Raw genomic sequence first — 22,684 nt, 5'->3', positions numbered from 1 at the left:
ACAAAGGTGTTTCAGAAACCTGTCTGTCAACAAGTCTACAGAAACCAGGGATGGTAAAATGGGGGGTTCAGTTACAAGCACTTCTTGAAGAACAATGAGGAATTACACTGATGAAAAAAGGGACAGAGATGTTCAAGAATGTAGGATGAATCCAATGAGTCAGAAAATATCTATATGCATGAATTTGGTGGTTAATGGTCTTTATGTTGGCTTTTCCAGAACAGAACTTACAAGTTGGTGAATAGCAAGAAAAATGTCCTTCAGGAAAGGCTTCGTGATGAGAGCTTCAATTTAACATAATGAGAATAATTCTAAGGTGAACTAAATTAAGGATGTTATAGGGCATCTTACAATAAGGAAGCAAGACACTTTCCCCCAAAGCACGAAGTTATCACTAAATTATTTTACTGTTTTGTTGAGTGGTATCAGCAAATCAAAGAACGTTCTATCAATCTCAGGAAAATGTAATAAAGTTTAAAAATCCTCCCAACTGTGGACAAGATTTTCTCAGGAGTTCATAATTTCTATATCACAGAGTTTTTGGAAGAATTATAGGAAACTATAATAGCTCCGTGGTATAGAAATTCTCAACTCCTGAGAAAATCTTGAAACAAAGTGTACAAAATAATCTGTAGAAAATAGAGTGTAAACTAAAATCAAGTTCCATAAATTTTTGCAAAGCTTCATTCTCTCCATAGACACTTAGAAGAACTAGTATTCTTATCTTTATTTTCAGGATTGTTTGAAAAACATGAACAGATGAGAAACCCTGTACTGCAGATGCCCAAACGTGTACCATGAGTCCTGACCAGAATGCTGTTTATAAACCAAACCTGGCCAAGAGAATACTTCATGAAAGAGCCCAGAGTTGCTTGAAGAGTCATCACAAATACAAGTTGAGCCTCTGTACCTCCTCATAAATAACCCACATGCTGTCATTTTTGTTATTTTATTTCCATAATATGCAGACAATACATTGATGTTTAATTCTTACAGAAGAGTCACCAACAGAAAGGCCCAGAAAGGTCATTTGCTGGCCTCTCACTTGGTTTACACTGATTTGAGACTCATGTGTACTTCAAGACTGCATTTCTTTACACAAAAATTTCAGCTCTCTATAAATAGATATGCATCAGAGAAACATGTCTTCAGCTCATGCAGAACCCACTGTGTTTCCCATGGTGATAATGTAACTAAATCCCAGCAACCTTTCTCGAAGTTGGCTTGTACTATGGTCAGGAGGGGAAGAATCAATATCTGATGTTTGTAGTTTTAATAGAGCAATAAATGACATGTATAGATTGCTTTTTATAAAAGGGCCCCGTGCCATTTATTAGAGAAGGAGGTAGCAATCTTCTGCAGATAGTCAAGTGAGCAGATTTTTTCTACAAAGTGGCAAAACGATCCTACCTTAAATGATACCATCTCTTTGGGGAAGAAATTTATTGTTTATCTATTTCCAGGCCTTAAAAGATAACCAACTGCCTTGGGTAAACTGGTTCTTTGGGGAGGGACTATAAATTAAGGAAGAAATTTAGAACTCTGTTCCCCTAACACAGGTTTCATAGAAGTCAGAATTCTGGCCTACTCTGATTCAGGAAATGCCAGCCAAGCTCATCCAGCAAGTCATCAGTAACAGAGACCAGCAGTCAAGAACATACCCTCCAGAGACCCAGTGTTCAAATTAAGAACCTTCACTCAGACTGTTTGACCAAGGTCAAGCTACTCACTATCTTTGAAGTGAAATTTCATTATCTTTAAAAAATGGGGTTTATACCAATTTCTAGCTTGTAGGTTTGTTGTGAAGATTCACAATCAATAATTTATCAATTGATCCCTGGCACAAATGAATTGCTCAATAAATATTAACGAATGTTTCAAGGGCCAGACACTCTGAAAACTGATGGGAAAAAAACTTCCCTAGAACTCACTGTCAAAGGTGACAGGACCACCAGGAGCCAGGAGGAAAGGAGTCCAAATGAAGTAGGAGATATTTCCACAGGCCAGACTAGTCTTTAAAGGTCTTGGGAGGATTTTGATATTTTAAGAATCAGAGAATCAGATGGAGAGGCAGTGAAGGGGATGCATCTAGAAGCTGTGTGGAAGGTAAAATCAACAGGATGTGGGCTGGAGATGGGGAAGTGAAGACCATACCAGAAGCAAGCATGAATACTACCATGTGGATATGCCCAGCTGGGGTATTTTAGTGGACTATTCTGAAATGGGAAGCACTGGGAGAGACTAAACTGGGCAGGTATGTGGGGTGTAGGCGTTTGCGTGGGTGAATATCACAGCTTCAGTACCACATTGGGTTCAAGGTACTTGACTATATACAGACATGTCCAGCTGGTTATTTATCCCCATATAGATCATCATGACCTAGTATTTTTCTCCATCTTTCCTTCTCTTTTAATTTCTTGGACTCTCAGTTAATTTTACACTCTGCTTCTAGGAATGTCTTCATCACAGATATGTACCTTCTTTATTTATTTCTTCTGCACATTTTTTTCTCTTTCTTTTTCTATATATAGTCACCTGCTTTTCAGGAACATCACCCTGGTTTCCAGATCTTGTGATCTTTTGTTTATTCTACTTCAATTTAGCTCCTGTAAATTGACACCTTGATCCTTTTGAAGGTCTTCAAAATAATTGTCTCAATTAATAGATCGGACTGTGCTAAGGCACTTCTTTCTTAGCAATGTATGTGCATACTAAAAAAAATCTGCTCACTTACTTTCTTGACACGTGGGTGGAGGAGAGCCCAAGATTAAATACCTTTCCTAACAGCAGCAACAATAAAAATTCCAATAACAATGAACCTGGGTGCACATCTGACCTTGACAATTGTGAAATTAATATTCGCTTTGTGATTCCCCTGACATTTATCACTGAGAAGCACTTTTAATGCTCTTCCACATACATGCATGCAAGAGAAAGACTGATAATCACAAAGGGCAGAAAACCTAGTAGGCCTGTATCTCTACAAAGCATCTAAAAGGCTCCTGGTCTGCTGACTGAACCACCCTGAAGATTAAGTTTATTTTATTTTCAGTATTCAAAAGATAAGAATTTTATTAACCACTTGGAAGACTTGGGCTTGTTCAGAGATAGCTGCAGGAAGACAGACTTCAGCAGTAAATCATCTCATAGAAGTTAGAGAGAGACTTTAGGTAAAACTGAGCATAGGAACACCAGTGTGCTGCTACAGAGCCAAATATCCCTCTTCACCTCATTTACTTTTATTTACATTGGTAATATAAAGTGTCAGATCCATTATAAAGAAATGGCTTTAATTCATGTTATCAGCTATGATGTTAAAAAAACAAAGTAAGGAATATATGGTGAAATGTGAATGAAATACCTCTTTCAGAAAAATATATGCTTTGAGAATGGTCCAACTGAAAAATTGCATTACAATGACTCTAAAATTCAACTTAATGTAAGACTGACAACGTCCTTGACTTCTTGCCTGAAGGGAGCGGGAGCATAGGAGGAATAGATGAAGTCTATATATGGCAGAGGGGTTGGAGGGAAAGGGAGAGGGCATGGGGTAATTAATGATGGTGGAATGTGATGATCATTGCTATCCAAAGTACATGTATGAAGATACAAATTGGTGTGAATATACTGTGTTTACAACCAGAGATATGAAAAATTGTGCTCTATATATGTAATAAGATTTGTAATGCATTCTGCTGTCATATATAAATTAAAAAAACACAAGGATATACATATAAGCCACCATAATCTAATATAAAGATAATGAGTCATGAATGTATACATGCTGCTTAAATTTTCTAGTAGGCACATTTTTTAAAGGTATAATTAGTTTTTAATAACACATTTAACTCAATTCATCTAAAATATCATTTTTAAATATAATTAATACAAAATCTTAAAAAATACATTATTTTTTATACTAAATCTTTAACATGCAGCATTTTACACTTGTAGCACATGTCACCTCATGCCAGTCACATTTTAAGGGCTCAATAGCCACTTGTGACTAGTGGCTGTCTTCCCGAACTTCACAGGTGTGGGCAGCCCTAGTAGGATGCTTGAAAACTTCTTGAATGGGAATGGGGAGGGGGGTAATTCAATACTTCCAAAGAAATTGATAAACATACTATAAGAACATTGAGGAAATAAATTCATTTCATGAAGTGATAAAAATAAACAAGCTACTAAATTTAAACCCTGCAGCATAATCTAAAATGTCAGTGAGATATTAAATTTCTCATATTGTTATTTATGTACACATATGATATTAAATGATGAAACATGAAACGTGCCTCTGGAAGGGAGATCAACTCATTTCTGAGAGTCCTAAGCATTTTTTTTTTTGAAGAACTGGAACTGAACTACAAGTTGATTAGAAAAATGGAAGTAGTGTTTTGATTTTACTACAAGGCATTTAAAAGAGGGAATGGAAACAAAGACAGTCAGCTGAGGGTTAAGATCAAGGAGGAGATTTATAGCAAGGAGTAGAAATTATGTACTTAGAATGTTCCTCAGCTTAGTGTAACTCACCCCACACTTGCTTATTCTCAATATGTTGGGATTTCAAAAATAATATGCTGTCATTATTATATTCTCTGAATTAATTTTAATAATGGTGAACTGATGGAAAATTAAACTCATTAAAGAACTATTGTTAAAGTGTAGTTAGTATTTGCTTTTTACCATTTCCCCCCAAATTATCATGGTTAATCTCCATTTGTGCGCGTGCGCACGCACTCTCTCCCCCCCCCACACACACACACAGTGTGCCAGGAATGTTAGGCTAGGTTCAGTCCCCACCCCTGACACTATTAGCTTTGCCACATTTAATTTTGTCATGTATTCTGTAGGAATTGGGTTGGGCCAGGATTCTTGCTCAAAGAATATTTTATAGGTACAGAGAATAGCTATGGGCCGAAGTCGAAAGATTTTAAGGTAATGACATGGAATTACTATTTCAGATCATAACGGTTAAAATCAGAGTCCAGATGGTGGCATCAGTGTCTGGGAGGAAAGAATTACAGGGGTTTTTATTAACTGAAGGTCAAAGAGTAGAAACGTAAGTGTGTGGTTCCTGTGATCCCACTGGCAGCTTCAGTCAACTGTGCCTATGGACTCTGCGTATCAGTGTCCTCCTGCAGCCTTAGCAGTCTGCACTCCTTACAGTTCAGGAAGTGCTATGTCCCACAGCCTACAGGGAAGAGTTAGCATTCTGAAGATATGATTTTAAAGACATTGGAAATATCACTCAATACCAATATTTCCTTCTTGCTTGAGAGACAATGATTAAAATGATTTTGAAATGAAAAAGGTAATTCCTTCACTAAATAATTGCTTACTGTTCAATCAGACTATATGGACTCTTACTAAAAATCCACGTTATTTATACGTCTATATCTATAGGATAGTATAAAGGGTTGAAGAGTATACTAGAAATCCATGGAATCTCAGAATTTGGCCTTATTTAGAATAAAGTCTTTGCAGGTACAATTAGCAAAGATGAAGTCATACTGGGTTAAGGTGGATCCTAAATACAGTATGACTGGTGTCTTACAGAAGAAGAGTAGACACACAGGGCCCAGATGCAGAGGGAGAAGGACATGTGAAGATACACACAGAGAGTAGAGGGATACAAGGTCAGGGCAAGAAATGCAAGGATGACCAGGCCAACACCCACCAGAAGCCACAAAGGACAAGAAAGGCTTTTTTTCTAGAGGAATGATGGCACTGCTGACACTTGAATTTCAGATTCTTAGGCTCAAGATAGTGAGAGGTTATATTTCCATTGTTTTAAGTCACCCAGTTTGCAGTATTTTGTTAGGGCAGCCTAGGAAATTAATACATATAATATGATCCTTATTTTATAAGAATAAAGTGGGAATGGGAAAGGGCCAGTGACTTCCTCAAAAATATATCTTGAAAATACAGATAAGATCTCAGTCTAGAATAGATAGATCTCAGGCCTCTTTTTTATTTGCTTAATGCTTTTCCATTGCAGAAAGAAAACTGTGATGATTTCAGGCCTGCTGTTTAACATCATTGGTGAACCAAGAGTCTCAACATAAGTGTAGTGATCCCACCAGTTTATTCATTCACCCTTTGATTGGCCTTAAACACTCTGGTCCCCATGTTTATCCTGTGTAAAGTTCAATGATTAGAAGCCGCCATCTCAAAGTTCTTTATGAATTTAGCTGTATGCTTTAGAACACTGGGTAAATGTTTTACATTTTTGGTGCCCTTAATTAACAGAAGATCAAAGATCCCCAAGATATGAGAGAGTATAGGAAAGGGATATTGAAAGCCAAAAGATGATTTTCTTCTTAATTCTGTGGCCTTCACTTGGCCCTAAACCAGACTTGTGTCTGTACAATTCTGATGCAGTCATAGAAAATCAACCTGTGGATCAGACTGCACTGACATCCCATTATAATTCAGTCACCTGTTTAATGAACATAGGCAAAGCACACATCAGAAAACAAGCTGGCTCTGGGCTAATACTTACCCTGGCATTGATTTGCCCCTATTGGATGGATTTTTGGGAAAATATTGGCAGCTGGAAGACTGGGCTGAAGGTCTGAGTCTTCCTTTTAATGGACTCTTCTTTCTGGTATCAGCCACATTAAATTACACTTCCCAGGCCTGACAGGAAGATTTCCAAAACGGGGACTTCTCTATGATCAACAACTATTTAAGCATCTTCTGTGCCTGGCAATGTGCATACCCTGCGATACATGTGGAATTCTCCATGTTTTTCCAGTAACTGCCCATCTTTGCCGATATTTGAAGCTAACTGTTCCTCTACAATAGAAACTGGCCTGCCTATATGAAGAATGTTCTTTCATTTTTATGTTCAAAGAATTGCTAAATTCTTGATTTGAGCTTGCAGTCTAATTAAATAATACCTGCATACATTTAACAGTCAAACCTAACATGTTAAAAAAACATAAGTCCTGATTTTCCCAGCATGTCTCCCCTCCCTACACATCCTCAGTTTTCTGATCCCAATAAACAGAGCTGCCCCTCATCTACTTTCTGAAGTCCGAACTCAACAGTACACTTGACTGCTGTCTTTTCTCTTACACCACATCCAGCAGCATATCATGTTCCTATCTTCCAAAGCTGTCCTGTATTCTACCAGTCCTCAGCTCCTCCAAAATTACCACAGAAACCTAAGCTATCTCTGGATTAAACTATTGCTTTCACCTCCTATTCCATTTTAAACATGAAAACAAATCAAGTCACTCCCTCCTGCCCAGATGCCTCCACTGATGGTGAAATCCAGATTCCTTCTTGTGGCTTTCAGAGTTTGACAAGGCGAGGCCCTGATAACGTTCAACTCACCTCTGCCACACTCCCTGTTATTTGCTCTGCCCAAACCCAGCCACTGTTTGCTTCTCCTCTCCAGAATCTTGGCAACTGCTCTTTGCCCCGCCTAAGATGTCTCCCCTAGATATTTTCCAACACCCTTCCAAATTTTCCAAGGTGTCCCCTTAAGTGCTCTTACTTCAGAAAAGCTTTTCCTGACCTTCCTATCTAGGGTCATTCTATACTCTTGCCCCTGTAAACTATTTTGTTCTTCTGCATGCTTTTATTTTTATTTGTTCATTATCCTTCTCTATCAATGGAATATAAACTTCATAAGGCTAAGTACTCTTTTTTTTTAAACTGCTGACTTCTTGGTACTGAGAAACCTACTGGGTGCATACCATGAAGGTGTGTGGAATATAATGAATGAATAAATGACATGATGAGGTTCAAACAAATTTGGAAGGTGAGAAATGGACTCATGCAGGCTGAAAAATTGAACAATGTGATGAATTAGCTGGGATCTGATTTTTGTTCTTAGAAATTATTTAATGAAAATCTTAAGGAGAAATAGGAGATGCTTATGAAATTGCCTAAAGGAGAAGGAAAGCATTTTGGAGAAACATGATCATATGACCAATAATTAGAATCAAGTAATGAAAAATCATAGTGATAGCTAGCATTTATTGAGGGTTGAGGTTGTGCCAGAAGCAGGCTAAATATCTCACTTAATCATCAGAGTCACTGCTCAAAGGTGTACTGTTGTATTCCTATTTTAAAGGTTTTCTTTTAATATTTACAACATCCCTGCAAGATAGATATTATCTCCATTTTACATGTGAAGAAACTATGGCACAGAATAATTAGCATATTAGCCAGTACAGGAAAAAGCCAGAAATTTGAAACAGTCTGAGTTTGGGTTCTTAATCCTCTGAAATCACTGTTCCTAACCACCTTTCACTCTGCTTCTACTTGGGGTACCTGGAACATGGATTGCAGATTTAACTAAGGTGCCAGGTATGAGTTACCTACATTGACTGTGGGCTCAGTTCCACAGCTTGACTTTCAGTGGACAAAAACCCATGATCATTTCTTTCCAGAAACGAATGGCAACATCTGAGTTTTGATAGTAATAGCTATTACTATAAGCACTCGCTGTCATCACCTTAAAATCTTTCATTTCAACCAATGGCAATTCTCCTTCCTGTAAAATATCCAGTGGTCAGAAATTTTGTCTCAATCCAATTCCTTATTAGATTTGATTTGGTCTCCCCAACGAGGAAAGACCAAGTTAAAGCAGAAAGCATTTCCATAGAATAGAAGACAGTTGTGCTTGGGGTCGCCCCTGCCGGATTATCTTCTCCAAAGTAGGAAAAATACCTTTGTTAAAATAATGCAATGCAGGAACTTTGGACTTAGAGAGTGATAGCTTGTCACATTACTGACTTCCTGTGTAATATGTAAAATTTATCATTTTACAATAGAATATATTCTGCAGTTTAAAAAACCCATTAAAGTGTGAAATGACTAAAAATTGAGCTTTACTTAATTTTGGTTGGGTATTATATCATGTTAGTCAACAGTATATTTCATGATGTGATACTTTTTAAAATGCACTAAAATACTTTACATTAAAAGCCAACATGTTTGTGTAGTGAGTTATATATGCATTAAATTACACATTAATAATACACTAATGCTAATATCACTGATTTAGGTTGAGAAGAGTAAATTAATTGGCTCCAACAATAGATTTAGAATAATTTATTTTATAGGTATGTTTCCATCAAAAATTTATCCCTACATCTTGGATGTTCGAATGATTTGAGTTGTGTCTCCTTTAAGATTTGAAACTTCATCCCTAACACATAAATATTATGAGGTGAGCTCTTTAAGAGGCAAGAAGGCCAAGAAGGCTCAGCCCTTCCCCCGCATTCCCCTCCTCTGTTCTCTCTGCAATATGAGGACCCAGTGTGTACATTTTCTGGAGGATGCAGCCACAAGGTCTTGTCTATGATGAGAGCAGTTCTCATCAGACCCCAAACCTGCCAGTGCCTTGATCTCAGCCTTTTCAGCTTCTAGACTGTGAAAAACAAACCTGTGTTCTTTATAAATTATCCAGTCTCAGATATTTTGTGACAGCAGCAGACAGATGAAGACAGAAATCATCTTGTCGTTCTTATTTTCTATCCCTAAGACTTTATAGGAGGCTTGAAACATCACAATTTTTGATTAAACAAACGTTCATGGACACTATAGATAAAAAGTGCTCACAAGATGGGGGAGTGTATAAATACATATGTGGCAAAATGCCACATTCCCTTTCTATCTTAGTCTTCATTACTCATGTTCATCAGCTTTCCATAGAAGGATTCCCTAAAACAGCTCAGCTCAGCTGTTTTATCTTTGGAATAGAGCTTTATTCAGCTGGGCCAGAATGATGACAATATCCCCAAAGATGTTCAATTTGACTTTTGCTCTAATTCAGTTTAGAAAGCAACCTGCTTTCATTTTTAGTAGGGCACATAACCATACCATACCAGGCAATTAAATCCCAAGCAAATCCACCTAGAGAACTTCTGACCATCTTCACATTTCCTTTTCTTATATCCGTTAATGTCAGTAAGAAATAAATAGTTTTTCCGATATCATTTCTCAGGAAGATAAATTTTCTAGATAATTGGTTATAAGCCACTGAAGAAGTCTGAATTATGGTGTGTGCTCAAAATAAAACAGGTTAAAAGGCAATAAAGGGCTGTTAGGGAAACTGAACTTGTTATACCACTGTTAACCCAAGCAACTAGTTATCTTTGACCTTCACCTTCAATTGAACTTTGTAAGATAATGTCATTTTTTTAGCATGACAAAGTATTTGAATAACTTTAAGTAAATAAGCAGATAAGGAGTTCAGATCTTGATTCTTTGATCTTTTTAAAATAAATTTTTCTATTAATTCAGAACATATTTTCTTCATTTTTTTCAATATTTGAGGGAACTAATTCTGTTAAATATATTCTTAGTTCTACTTGGTTTCTGCTAGACCTCCCGTTCCTTGACTTAAGGCAATGTATGAGTGACTTTCACAGTCTCATATACTGACTGGGTCTAGGCTGCTGCTGCACCATAGAAATTTCTGTCACCTTTGAAACTTCTGCAATACAACAGCCAAGAGCTTAGCAAGTCTGAGCAGTTGGAGATTTAGTTTTTACTTCTGTTTAAATTTTAAATGCTATTGAGCAGCTGAAATGTAACTAGGGTGACTTAAAAACCTGAATTGTAAGTTTTATTTCAAGACATTTAAATTTAAACAATCACATGTGGGCAGTGGTTACTGTACTGGACAATGAAGCAAAATAATTATTTTTAAATAAATGGCAAAAGAACATAGTGACTCAATGTTTACTTTGAACTCTTCCAGTGGTGATTAAACATTCCATCCTCCTAAGCCTATCTTCAATTCCTCCACTAATGTATGCCATTATAAAAAACATAATACCTCGCCTAATTGACCATTAAATCCAAATGGATTTCTTAAGACTTCTGCTGCTAAGGATGCCAAGCCATAAGCCTTTAACGTCTCCCATCTTATATTTATAATACTTGAAAACATATTTTGCAATGAGAGACTTTTAAAAATAATGAGTCTGTACACTGCGCTCCAAAAGAGATAGGATGCCAATTCTTATCTTTAATTTTTAACCATGTATGTGACCAGGCAATCAGACCACTGTCAATTACCTGCCTAGTGGTCAATTTTGCCACTGTAGTCAGCCTAAACAATCGCTCAAATCACTTGCAGCGTGCTTAATAATTGTCAACAAGCCCTAGTGATAAAGGAAATTGGACAGACTGTAATAAACTTGGCTTATGTAATTTATGGAATCATGTTAAGACAACAATAACTGGTATTTTACAGTTCCCCCACACTTTAAGTACAGACCAGATTCTGCTGGCATCTTTTAGCCAACCAACCATTCACAAAATGGCAAGACTGGCACAATTTATGAGATAATGCAGTATTTACTGAGCAAATTTATTTGGGGATGCTAAGATATACATCAGGCAACATTTGAAGACAAGACAGTCTATGACATCTTGCCAAATTGTAAGGAAAAACTACGAGAAATGTGAAAAAAAAATATATATATGCTGGCTTTACATTTGTATAGTAGTAGAGCCAGTATCAAGCTGTAAATAAGGCACTCTATTAGCCTATGTTCCTAGGTTATTACCCTAGTGAGCTCCCTCTTTGTTTTTTAGTGCTGTGCAGTTGGAATTCTGTTCTCCTTTGACCCTGCTGCAGTCAGGGAATTCCTTTCTATTGAGTGCCTGCTTGAAGCCATGCAAGACCCAGGGATGTCCCTGTGTTCTCTCATTTCATCTCTACAACCTGGGAAGAGGCAGAGTAAATAAAACCTCCACTTTCCAGTTCAGGGAACTGAGCTGAAGAAATCTGATCTAGAATATAGTAGCAATATTCAGGAACATGATATGAACTTTTCTTTCCATAATCGCCACACTAGTTGAACTCTATTAGAATTTTTTTAAAAAATTAAATCCAGGGAAGGAAGGAAAAAAGTAAATACAGCTATACCTCTATATAACATATTCTAAAGTCACTCAACCTGGGGGTATGGCTGCTTGCATTCAAAGAATATAATAGACTTAAGAATATTACTTACAAATCTTAAATATAAAAGGGCTTTGTAGATAATTGGGTTGTGGTCTAGCAAATCTGCTTCCTATTGTTACCCAAGCCTTCAAACCTATATGTGGTCCATTTTAACATCCTGTATGATTAAACTGCCTTAACAGCATCTTATAGGACCCCAAATAATAATTCAAAAATTCGCCACATGTGGTATGAAAAGATTAGACACGTCTTAAGCAGGCAAGGACTTAAATCCTGGCTGATAATACAGTGAAGAAATTATACACCATAAAGGCAGGGGGAAAAGAGCAAAGGTTTAGCAAAAGGGAGATATAATCAGAGGACACAAGCCTTCATATAAATCAAGTCTTTCTATTCCGGGTGATTATTTCATAAACTGGATCTTGGACTGTTGATCTCTTTAAATGATTACTGTAAAATGTATGCACTTTTAGAAACAGTTGCTGGCTGATTTATATTTCAGACGTATTTCCCCTCCGTTTTTATTCCTTGAAAATATGGTTTCCATAATAGAGTTGATATTTTCAAATAACATGAAAAACTTGAAATTCAATTTGTATAAAAGCTATGTAATTTTAGTGCACAATTACTACATTACATTTGGAGAAACGGTGATAAAAGAAGCAACCAAATGCACACCCAGACGAGACCCATTTTCAAAAGATAAAATCATTTTGTCAAGAGAGGAAATATTGATTTTTTTTCTCCCCCTCTTGCCTAGTCCAAATAATGAAATCAACCTTGGTATTTCCTCTAAAAGACAGAAAGATGGGCTTAGAAGAAGGGGAAACAGAGAGAAGGGGAGAGAAAGGAAGGAAACAGAGGATCCCTGGAATGTTCCATTTCCCTTGCCAGTTGGCATATTTTTGAGCAGGCTCAGAGGAGATGAAGTGTTCCTTTCACTAGTAATATTCGTAAATTGCCAAATGGTATTTGGTGTTAACAACAGAAGATAAAATACACATGCATCACCTATTAGTCATGATAATATAATTTATTTATCCTAATGTCTGTAATAAACACAGCAAGTGAACTACAGCATGCTTTTATTATAAATGAATGCAAGGAGTCGGCTGTTTCACAGAGTGCTCTGCATGACCTCTTCTGTAGGCTGAACTGTTCTCCTCTACTTACCTGCTCAACAAGATGAGTTAGCTAATGACAAGGGTCATGAAACACAGCCAAGCCAAAGACCTCCCACAGACACAATCCCTACTGCATACAGTGGTTAAAAACAGGTGACCAAAGACAGTGCTAATAAAGGCTAAAATATGAAGAGCATTCCAAGGCCATTACCGCTGCCTTTAATGAAAAATAGTCAAGGCTACATCACATTTCTAAAGCTTGCAGGTTCTCCATTTTCATTTTCTGGAGAAATTATTATTTATATGCTATAACAATACCAAAACAACATGTCTTATTCAATTGGACTTGTAGTGGTTACTATTTAGTTGTCTTATCGTCCTTTTTGTTAATTGTTAAGCAAAGTAAATACACACAGAGGCAAGCATCCAGAGAAGACTTCTGCTCACACTTCTTACACTGCTTTCTGAATAGGGAGGGATAAATGTCGTGCAGAGCCTGTTAGGGCTCTCTCTGCAACATAAGGCTGACTGGAGGAAGTAAGTACAGCATAGTGTAGACATAAAAATAACTATGTAATAAGCTGTGACCATCAGATAAGGGGCACAGAAGCAAACACGTGGCTCAGAATGGCTTATATTCCATCTAACAATTTCCTATAAGTTCCCTTATCTAAGGACTTTTTTTTGATTGTCACATACTTAGAATTTTCACTTCCCCAAGAAGTTTATGAGATCCCTAACTACATTACTTTTAACAGGTATATGCCTTTTCTAAAGCACCTTAAGTGGCTCAGAATAGTATAGGAGCATAGTAGCTATTCATGATATAGAACTATAAATTGAAGTATGCTGTTGTTTGTCTCACACAGTTAACGTTCTATGGGCAATACAAATAGGGATGCTTTTAAAAATTCTTACATTAAAAATTGCAGAACATGCTGCTGTATACAAGCCTTATGTATTGAGATATTCATATTCAGTAGTTAGTATTAAAAAGGAAAATATTTTTGTCCCTTGATTTACAAATACTGTCATTAAAAAAAAGTAAAAAAGAGAAAAAAAGTTGAAAATATTTTTAAGTTGGATGTTTAGGAACAATGATATTTGTAGAATAAGAAAAAATAAGTTATTCAGTTTGAGAAAGCAATATTGACAACTTATGATTTTTATCAGAAATACAATGTAATCATGACTAGTCAGCCATGAAAAGTACAATAAAATAATTCTAAGATAATATTAGGTTTAGGGTAAAGAATTCAGATACCTGTACATATTGGATCTTTTAAAAAATGCTCAAATTTAAAATTTCGTATTAGAAAACTGAACAAAACTTTTCTTTATAGAATGTTTGAGGTTAAAGTCAATGTATGTACAATGTGGAATATACCATATATATGTATGTTTATACATATACACATATATATATACACATATACATCATTGCTGAGAGCCACTGCCGAGTCTGTATGGCCCCTGGTATTTTGCCAACAGTATTGATTGACAGGCGAGGCATTACTATCCGCCTCTGCCGCAACTTTTGAGTTCTCGCACTATTTTGGAGTTCTCGTGGGGATTTCCGGGGATTCCCCGAGAGTTCCCATTGGTTGGGGAAGTGCAGGAGGAGGGATTTCTGGGAGAGATATTTTCCGGCTGGGGGTTCCTGGACAAGCCTCATGGTGTTCGGGAGGATTCCCCGGGAGCTGTGTGAAGTGTTTTCCTGCAGTTTAAAACATAAAGTTTGTTCCTGCTTCAGTGGCTCGTGATTTGTGCCCAGCCAGACTGCGGCATTTGGCGGCCCTTGCGGGGAATGTCTGAAGCTTCCGGGTAAGTGAAATTGCTTGCCCCTAAGGGAAGGCAAGAGAATGGGTGACCATTTTAAAAAACAATGTGTTCTTGTTTTGATTTGTTTTGTGTTTGTTTCAAGCTGCCTATCCCTAGAATTTTCTCAGGCAGATTGGGAAAAATGGTTGGCTCAAGGTTTGAAGTTGTTCACCCCTGAGGAAGAGATAGAAATAGACCACAAATGCACATGTCAAGAAAATAGGAAAATTGATACAACGATTTTTTGTTCCGTTTTTGTTTCATTCTGTTTCGGTTTTGTTTTGTGTTATCTTATTGGGTTGCGTTATCTTTATAACAGATTAGAAATTAGTAAAAAACAAACTGAAAGAGTGTTAAGTAAATTGTCAGAGGTTCAGACCATGGAGAAAGACATTTTAGATCAAGCAAAAGAGAAGGTCTCTCAAGCTAGTCAGACAGAGGAAGAAAATTTAAAGGAAGAAAGCTTAGAGGAGAAACAGCTATTAGGGAAAAAGCTACAACAGGAGGCTGCTACTAACACCGTTCTATCACCAGAGGGCGTAATTCAACCAACAGCTCCCCCTATGGAGATAGCTGAGTGGCCCTCAAACCCCGTAGTTGATAGATGGGATCCTGAGACAGGACCTCAAAGATTAGCATGCCCTGTACTTGAGCAGGTAGGAGGGAAGCGAATTCACTGTGCTTTAGATTTCAAAACAGTGAAGCAGTTAAAGGAGGCTGTAACAACCTATGGTCCTCAAGCACCGTTCACTGTAAGCATGGTCGAATCCATTACCAACTTGGACATGATGCCAGCAGATTGGACTAGTATGTGTAAATCTGTGCTAAATGGAGGACAATATTTGTTATGGAAGGTTGCCAATGAGGAATTTTGTAGGGAGATAGCTAGACGAAATGCAGCAGCCGGTTACCCTCAAAGAAATCTAGATATGTTGTTAGGAAAAGGACCTTATGAGGGTCAACGGCAACAAATTGAATATGATCCTGGCGTATACGCACAAATTGCTGTAGATGCGGTTAGGGCATGGAAAACTTTACAGGGGCATGGAGGTTTACAAGGTCAATTATCTAAGGTAATACAAGGAACTAATGAACCTTACGCTGAATTTGTAGATAGGCTTATTCAAGCAGCTTCCAGAATTTTTGGGGATACAGAACAGGCAATGCCATTTATAAAACAACTGGCTTATGACCAAGCAAATCGTTGTTGCAGAGAGGTCATTAGACCATGGAGACATGAAGATTTAAACACATATATTAAATTATGTAGAGACATTAATGAACAAGGGCAAGTCTTAGCAGCAGTACAACAGGCTTTAGATGCCAGGCCAAAAACATGCTATAATTGTGATCAAACAGGACATTTTAAAAGGAGTTGCCCCATAGGAGGAGGGTTTAACAAAGCTAGATATCAAACGAATAGAATACCGGGTATTTGCCCACGATGCCGTAGAGGGAAACATTGGGCTAATGAATGCCGTTCTCAAACCACCATAGAGGGCATTCCGTTATCAAAAAACAGAGAAGGACGAAGTGTTTACCCACGATATCGTGGAGAAAGGCATCGGGCTCCATTGCCAAAAAACGGACAGGGGGGCCCAATGCTCCGGGGCCCACGACCACAAATGTACGGGGCACTGGAGGAACCCAGAAACACCATGGAGGAACCCAGCAACACCATCAGGGTAGTGCCCAGGACACATTATCCATCAGATCTCTCATCAGACGAACCAGAGGGAGCGCAGGGTTGGACATCTGCGCCTCCGCCAGAGCAGTACTAACTCCAGAGATGGGAGTTCAAATCATTCCCACAGGAGTAAAAGGACCTCTTCCCCAAGGAACAGTAGGCTTATTGTTAGGATGCAGTTCTTCTACGCTAAAAGGACTTATGATAAGTCCCGGGGTAATTGATCCTGATTATGAAGGTGAAATAAAAATTATAGCTAGTTCTCCAAAGGGTATATCAGTAATTTCACCAGGAGATAGAATATCACAGTTATTAATAATACCCAGCCTACATGATAAATTTTCCAGTAGTAGTATAGAAAGAGGTTCCAGGGGATTAGGCTCCACAGGTGTAGATTGGGCTATGCTGTCTTTAAATTTAGATTCTCGCCCCATGCTAAAACTAAATATTCAAGGACATGAATTTAATGGGCTACTGGATACAGGTGCAGACCTTAGCATCATATCTCGTCAAGAATGGCCAAAACATTGGCCGTTACAACAAGCCACTCAAACGCTTCGAGGCCTAGGAGTGGCAACTAATCCCCATAGAAGTGCAATGGTATTAGATTGGAAGGATCCTGAAGGATGTGAAGGAACTATACAGCCATATGTATTGGATCATCTTCCTATAAATTTATGGGGACGAGATGTCCTAGATCAATTAGGTTTGACATTAACAAATAACATCAATCCAAATGCGCCCACTATTAGGGCTAGACAAGGTTTCAGGAAAGAAAAAAGATTAGGAGAACAAGGCATAGCAGCACCAATTCAAATAGATCAGGGAATAAATAGACATGGACTGGGTTTTTAGAAGGGGTCACTAAGGCAATAAAAATTACTTGGAAATCAGATAGACCACTATGGGTTCCTCAGTGGCCCCTGACTAAAGAAAAGATACAAGCAGCCCATGACCTGGTCAAACAACAATTAGCGGAGGGACATATACAACCTTCCGTATCTCCTTACAATACTCCCATTTTTGTCATTAAAAAGAAGTCTGGTAAATGGAGATTATTGCAAGATTTAAGAGCCATTAATAATGAGATGGTTATTATGGGACCTGCTCAATCGGGGATTCCTCAATTGTCTGCTTTGCCAAAAACCTGGTACGTTTTAGCTATAGATATTAAAGATTGTTTTTTTTCAATTCCAATTCATCCTGAGGATAGTCCACATTTTGCATATACTATCCCTGCACTGAATCATGAAGGTCCTGATCAGAGATATGAATGGAAAGTACTCCCTCAAGGGATGGCTAACAGCCCAACTATGTGTCAAATTTATGTTAACAAAGCAATCCAGCCACTTAGAAATCAAAATCCTAAACTACAAATATTTCACTATATGGATGATGTATTGTTAGCACACAAAGATAAAAACACATTGCTAGAATGTTATGCCACACTTACAAATTTATTAAAAAATTATAATCTAGAGATAGCAATAGATAAAGTACAATTAAATTTTCCAATTAATTATTTAGGAGTTCTATTATCCTCAACCATGGTCCGTCCACCAAAAATTCAAATACGAGTAGATCAACTCAAATCACTTAACGACTTTCAAAGTTATTAGGAGACATAAATTGGATAAGGCCTTATCTAGGCATACCAACAGGAGAGTTGGGACCTTTATTTGATATCCTAAAAGGTCCATCAGATCCAAATTCACCCCGCATGTTAATGCCTGAAGCAAGAAAGGCATTAAAAATTATTGAAACATATATGGAAAATATGCATTTGGATAGAATTGATATAACTTTGCCTTTATTATTTATTGTAATACCAACAAAAAATATTCCTACAGGAGTATTTTGGCAAGAAGGTCCGTTATTGTGGATACATTTATCTTATTCTCCTAACACTATTCTTACTAGGTATCCTGAGGCTGTAGGACAATTAATACTCAAAGGAATAAAAGCAGCAAAGAGAGTGTTTGGAATTTCTCCCAATAAAATTATTACTCCATATACTATGGATCAAATTGATGAGTTAGCTAATGAGTTAAATACTTGGGCAATAATCATGTGTAAATCTAATGTTTCATTTGATAATCACTTACCATCTAATCCTTTGTTGTCTTTTTGGTCTTCGCATCCTGTAGTTTTTCCAAAAATGACAGGAAAAACCCCTATCATGAATGCTCCAAATGTATTCACTGATGGGTCAAATAATGGTACAGCAGCAGTAGTTACCCCTGATCAAACTTTTACATTTTTAGTACCCAAACAATCAGCTCAAAAGGTAGAGCTTAATGCAGTTTTACAAGCTTTTGTGATGTTTAAAGATTCTGTATTTAATTTATTCTCTGATAGTCAGTATATAGTTAATGCTATAGTATCCCTTGAAGATGCTGGCAGGATTTCCCCTTCCTCTACTGTTTTCTCTTTGTTTTCTGCTATACAAAGTCTAATCTGGGACAGAAAAGATCCATTCTTTATAGGACATATCAGAGCACATACAGGATCGCCTGGAGCCCTTAGTTTGGGCAACGATTTAGCAGATAAAACTACACATGACATACATATTTTCTCTACACTAGAAGAAGCTACACATTTTCATAAAAGGTTCCATGTCAATGCTAATACTTTACAAAAGCATTTTAAAATAACTAAGGAACAAGCTAGACAAATAATAAAACAATGTCAAAATTGTGTGGCCTTTTTACCACAAATTAATCTTGGAGTCAATCCTAGAGGACTGATACCTAACCATATTTGGCAGATGGACGTCACACACTTGCCACAATTTGGAAAATTAAAATATTTGCATGTTATAGTTGATACTTCTTCCAGATTTTTGATGGGCTCCCTTCATTCCGGAGAAAAAACTAAAGATGTTATAGCTCATTGCTTACAAAATTTTGCCACTGTGGGTGTTCCAAAACAGTTAAAAACAGATAATGGTCCTGGTTATACTTCTACCTCTTTTAAACAATTTTGCTCATCATTTGGCATTACTCATATAACGGGAATTCCATACAATCCACAGGGACAAGGCATAGTTGAAAGAGCTCATCAAACTATTAAAATGTACTTACTAAAGCAAAAAGAGGGAATTGGAAAGGGGTATATGTCACCCAAAGATAAACTTAAAATAACCCTTTTTACTCTAAACTTTTAAAATTTGGATTCCTCAGGACTTAGTGCTGCGGAAAGGCATATGTGTCCAAAAAATGTACATAAGCCTAAGGTACTTTGGAAGGATATTCTAACAGGACAATGGAAAGGTCCTGACCCAGTGATTGTCTGGAGTCGGGGTTCTGTTTGTGTTTTTCCACAGGGAGAACAGCAGCCGATTTGGATTCCAGAGAGATTAACTAAAACAATTTCTACAGGCCAAAAGGAAGATGATTTGACTCAAATCCATAACAGCTGATATCCAGAACTCCAGTTTGGCTATTCTTACATCTGCGACAGTGATTAACCAGGATGCTTTTTTCAATATTTATTTTATTATTTGCCTTTTCCCACATCATAAAGTTCTATTTTATTTTTGAGCTCATACAGACCTAGGTTAATGTTTTTCTGATCAGTTTTATTTTTTGACTGTGGAGTTTTTAAGCATTGCAATGGAGATTTCACCTAGGTAAAGCTACAAGGCCTTTACTATTGTCTTATGTGTTGTATGTTATGTGTGCACACTTCTGTTTTGTGTTGTATGTCTGTATGTGCATATGTCCATATATCATATATGAGGAGCGCTCATGAATAAATGGATCCGAATTTTTTTATTCACATGATTTCAATGGTTTAATTTAGATTGGGTAAACAGCTGTTGAAAATTGTTTTAATATGTGAACAAATAAGGAGGTTAACAGATCTGTTTGTTTACTTTCACCTTTCCTTCTCATTATATTTAATAATTCTGTTCAGGATAATGTAAATTGTTCAAAAAATTGTTTTCTTAGTGCCTGTTGGAATGTTACATAATTTTTTTCTTAGCATCATTGCCAGAATTCCTATCTTCATCCCAGTGCCGGTGAAGACAAAGATAAAACCAAACTACAGCTTCTTCGATAGTTATCACAACAAACTGTAAAAACTGATGCATCAATGAATAATAACTCAACAAGTAATGCTCAATTAAGGAGTCGATTTACTTTGGGAGGAAATGGACATATTGACAGATTCCTCTGCTTTGAATTGCTTGCAGACCTTGCCTGGACTATGTATCACTTGTATGCATTGTGAACTATCTGTTGGTACAGCGAATTGTGATAGTGCTGGAGTATTTTTGCTGATGGTGTCACCGGTAGTACAATTTTTCAAAGGAGCCCTCAATTGGCTTAGTGTCATGGCATTTTGCATCCTCCTCCCTTCTACTAATGATGGTCTAAAATTTGGGGGCCAACAGAGGTGAGGCAAAGAACCTCGCCCCCCCACTGGTGCAAAGGCCTATCCACAAGTATGGCTGTATGCTGGACCGGTAGTCAGTGACGGGTATGATCCAATTGCAGTGGTACCAACCTAAGACAGGAGGCTGACACCTAGAGGTCAGTTCATCCAATGACGGGTAAGGACCATATGTTGAATTGGACTGCCTAACAGGCACGGTCCCTAAGCCACATTGCTTGTTGTTTAATTAAACAAAAAGGGGGAGATGCTGAGAGCCACTGCCGAGTCTGTATGGCCCCTGGCATTTTGCCAACAGTATTGATTGACAGGCGAGGCATTACTATCCGCCTCTGCCGCAACTTTTGAGTTCTCGCACTATTTTGGAGTTCTCGTGGGGATTTCCGGGGATTCCCCGAGAGTTCCCATTGGTTGGGGAAGTGCAGGAGGAGGGATTTCTGGGAGAGATATTTTCCGGCTGGGGGTTCCTGGACAAGCCTCATGGTGTTCGGGAGGGTTCCCCGGGAGCTGTGTGAAGTGTTTTCCTGCAGTTTAAAAATAAAGTTTGTTCCTGCTTCAGTGGCTCGTGATTTGTGCCCAGCCAGACTGCGGCACATCATATACATATACACAAGCACATACATACATGTGTATATGCCTAATTTGATTTTTACTGAACTTTATTAATCAAAAAAGCCAAATATTCATAAAATAATTTATTCTCCATATATGAACTATAAGCATCAACGCAGAGTCTGAGGACTCAAATGCTAAATTAACATGGACATTGTGAAATGGAAAGTGGCTTAAATCCACAGGGCAACAACTCTCTTTTACAAAAAGAAACCTCATCAGGGCCAGTTTCATGGGTGCACAACCAACAAAGTTGGACAAGGTCTCACACTTAGAGGGAAACTGCATGAAGACTGACTTCATGTCTTGCTGTAATTGTAGTTGTTAACATTTCTTAATTTTCAGAAAAGTGTCCTTGCATTTTCATTGTGCACTGAATCCTGCAATTGATTTAGCCAGACCTCCCTGGGAGCCTGCATTTTCAAACAATTTCTGGACACCTGTATACATTACTGTGTTTTTGAAGTTATTGTCTGAGAGTTTGTTTCTGTGAGGCAAATAGTTACATGAGTTGGAGGTCTTTGCCCTTGCCTGGATGAATATATCAATCTTGTCAGGGCAATCTTGGCTAAGACGAAGAAAGGATGAGGATTTTGCGAAGAGTAGATGATCAACCAGTACTCTGATGGCCTATCTTGATTTCTTCTTTGACATGCTGATATAAATCACCCAGGAAGTGAACCCAGTACAGAGATTATTTCTCACATTTCTAACTTATATTTTATCTCCTTCCAAAAGCATTTGAAGTCATTTTCAAGTTAAACATAGTTTTACATAAAACCAATAAATACAAATAAAGGAGTATTATTAAATGAAAAGAAAAGGAGCACAGGAAATTGTGTCTAAAATAAGGCTGCGTGTTTCAAATAGTTACTCACTGAATTTAACTTTTAGAATAGAATTTTTAATTAAAAATATAAAGCTGGAAAACTTATTAGTAAGTCTTCATTCTAAATAACATTGGAGGTCCATAAGAAAAACTAAAACTATTTAATGTACAGAAATATTTCTTAAATGAACAATTTGGGTGCTCTTCCCTTATAAAAGTTGATAGTATGGAATTGTAACTTGTTTTACAGCTTTACTTTGGGATGAATGAGGTTA

At 37.4% G+C, this 22,684-nt stretch overlaps 1 protein-coding gene across 3 annotated transcripts in view; it reads right to left on the bottom strand.

Annotated features, from left to right (window-relative positions):
- Dcc (DCC netrin 1 receptor) overlaps window positions 1-22,684 on the bottom strand; it is a 1,097,715-nt gene that overhangs the window by 301,245 nt on the left and 773,786 nt on the right. The window lies entirely within an intron of this gene.

This window comes from Marmota monax, unplaced genomic scaffold, assembly GCF_021218885.2.
Source record: "Marmota monax isolate L192 unplaced genomic scaffold, Marmota_monax_Labrador192_F-V1.1 WCK01_AAM20220418_F8-fsc00088, whole genome shotgun sequence".
NCBI lineage: Eukaryota > Metazoa > Chordata > Mammalia > Rodentia > Sciuridae > Marmota > Marmota monax.
Note: the sequence above shows the minus strand (reverse complement) of the source record. Positions and strands in the feature narration are given on the sequence as shown.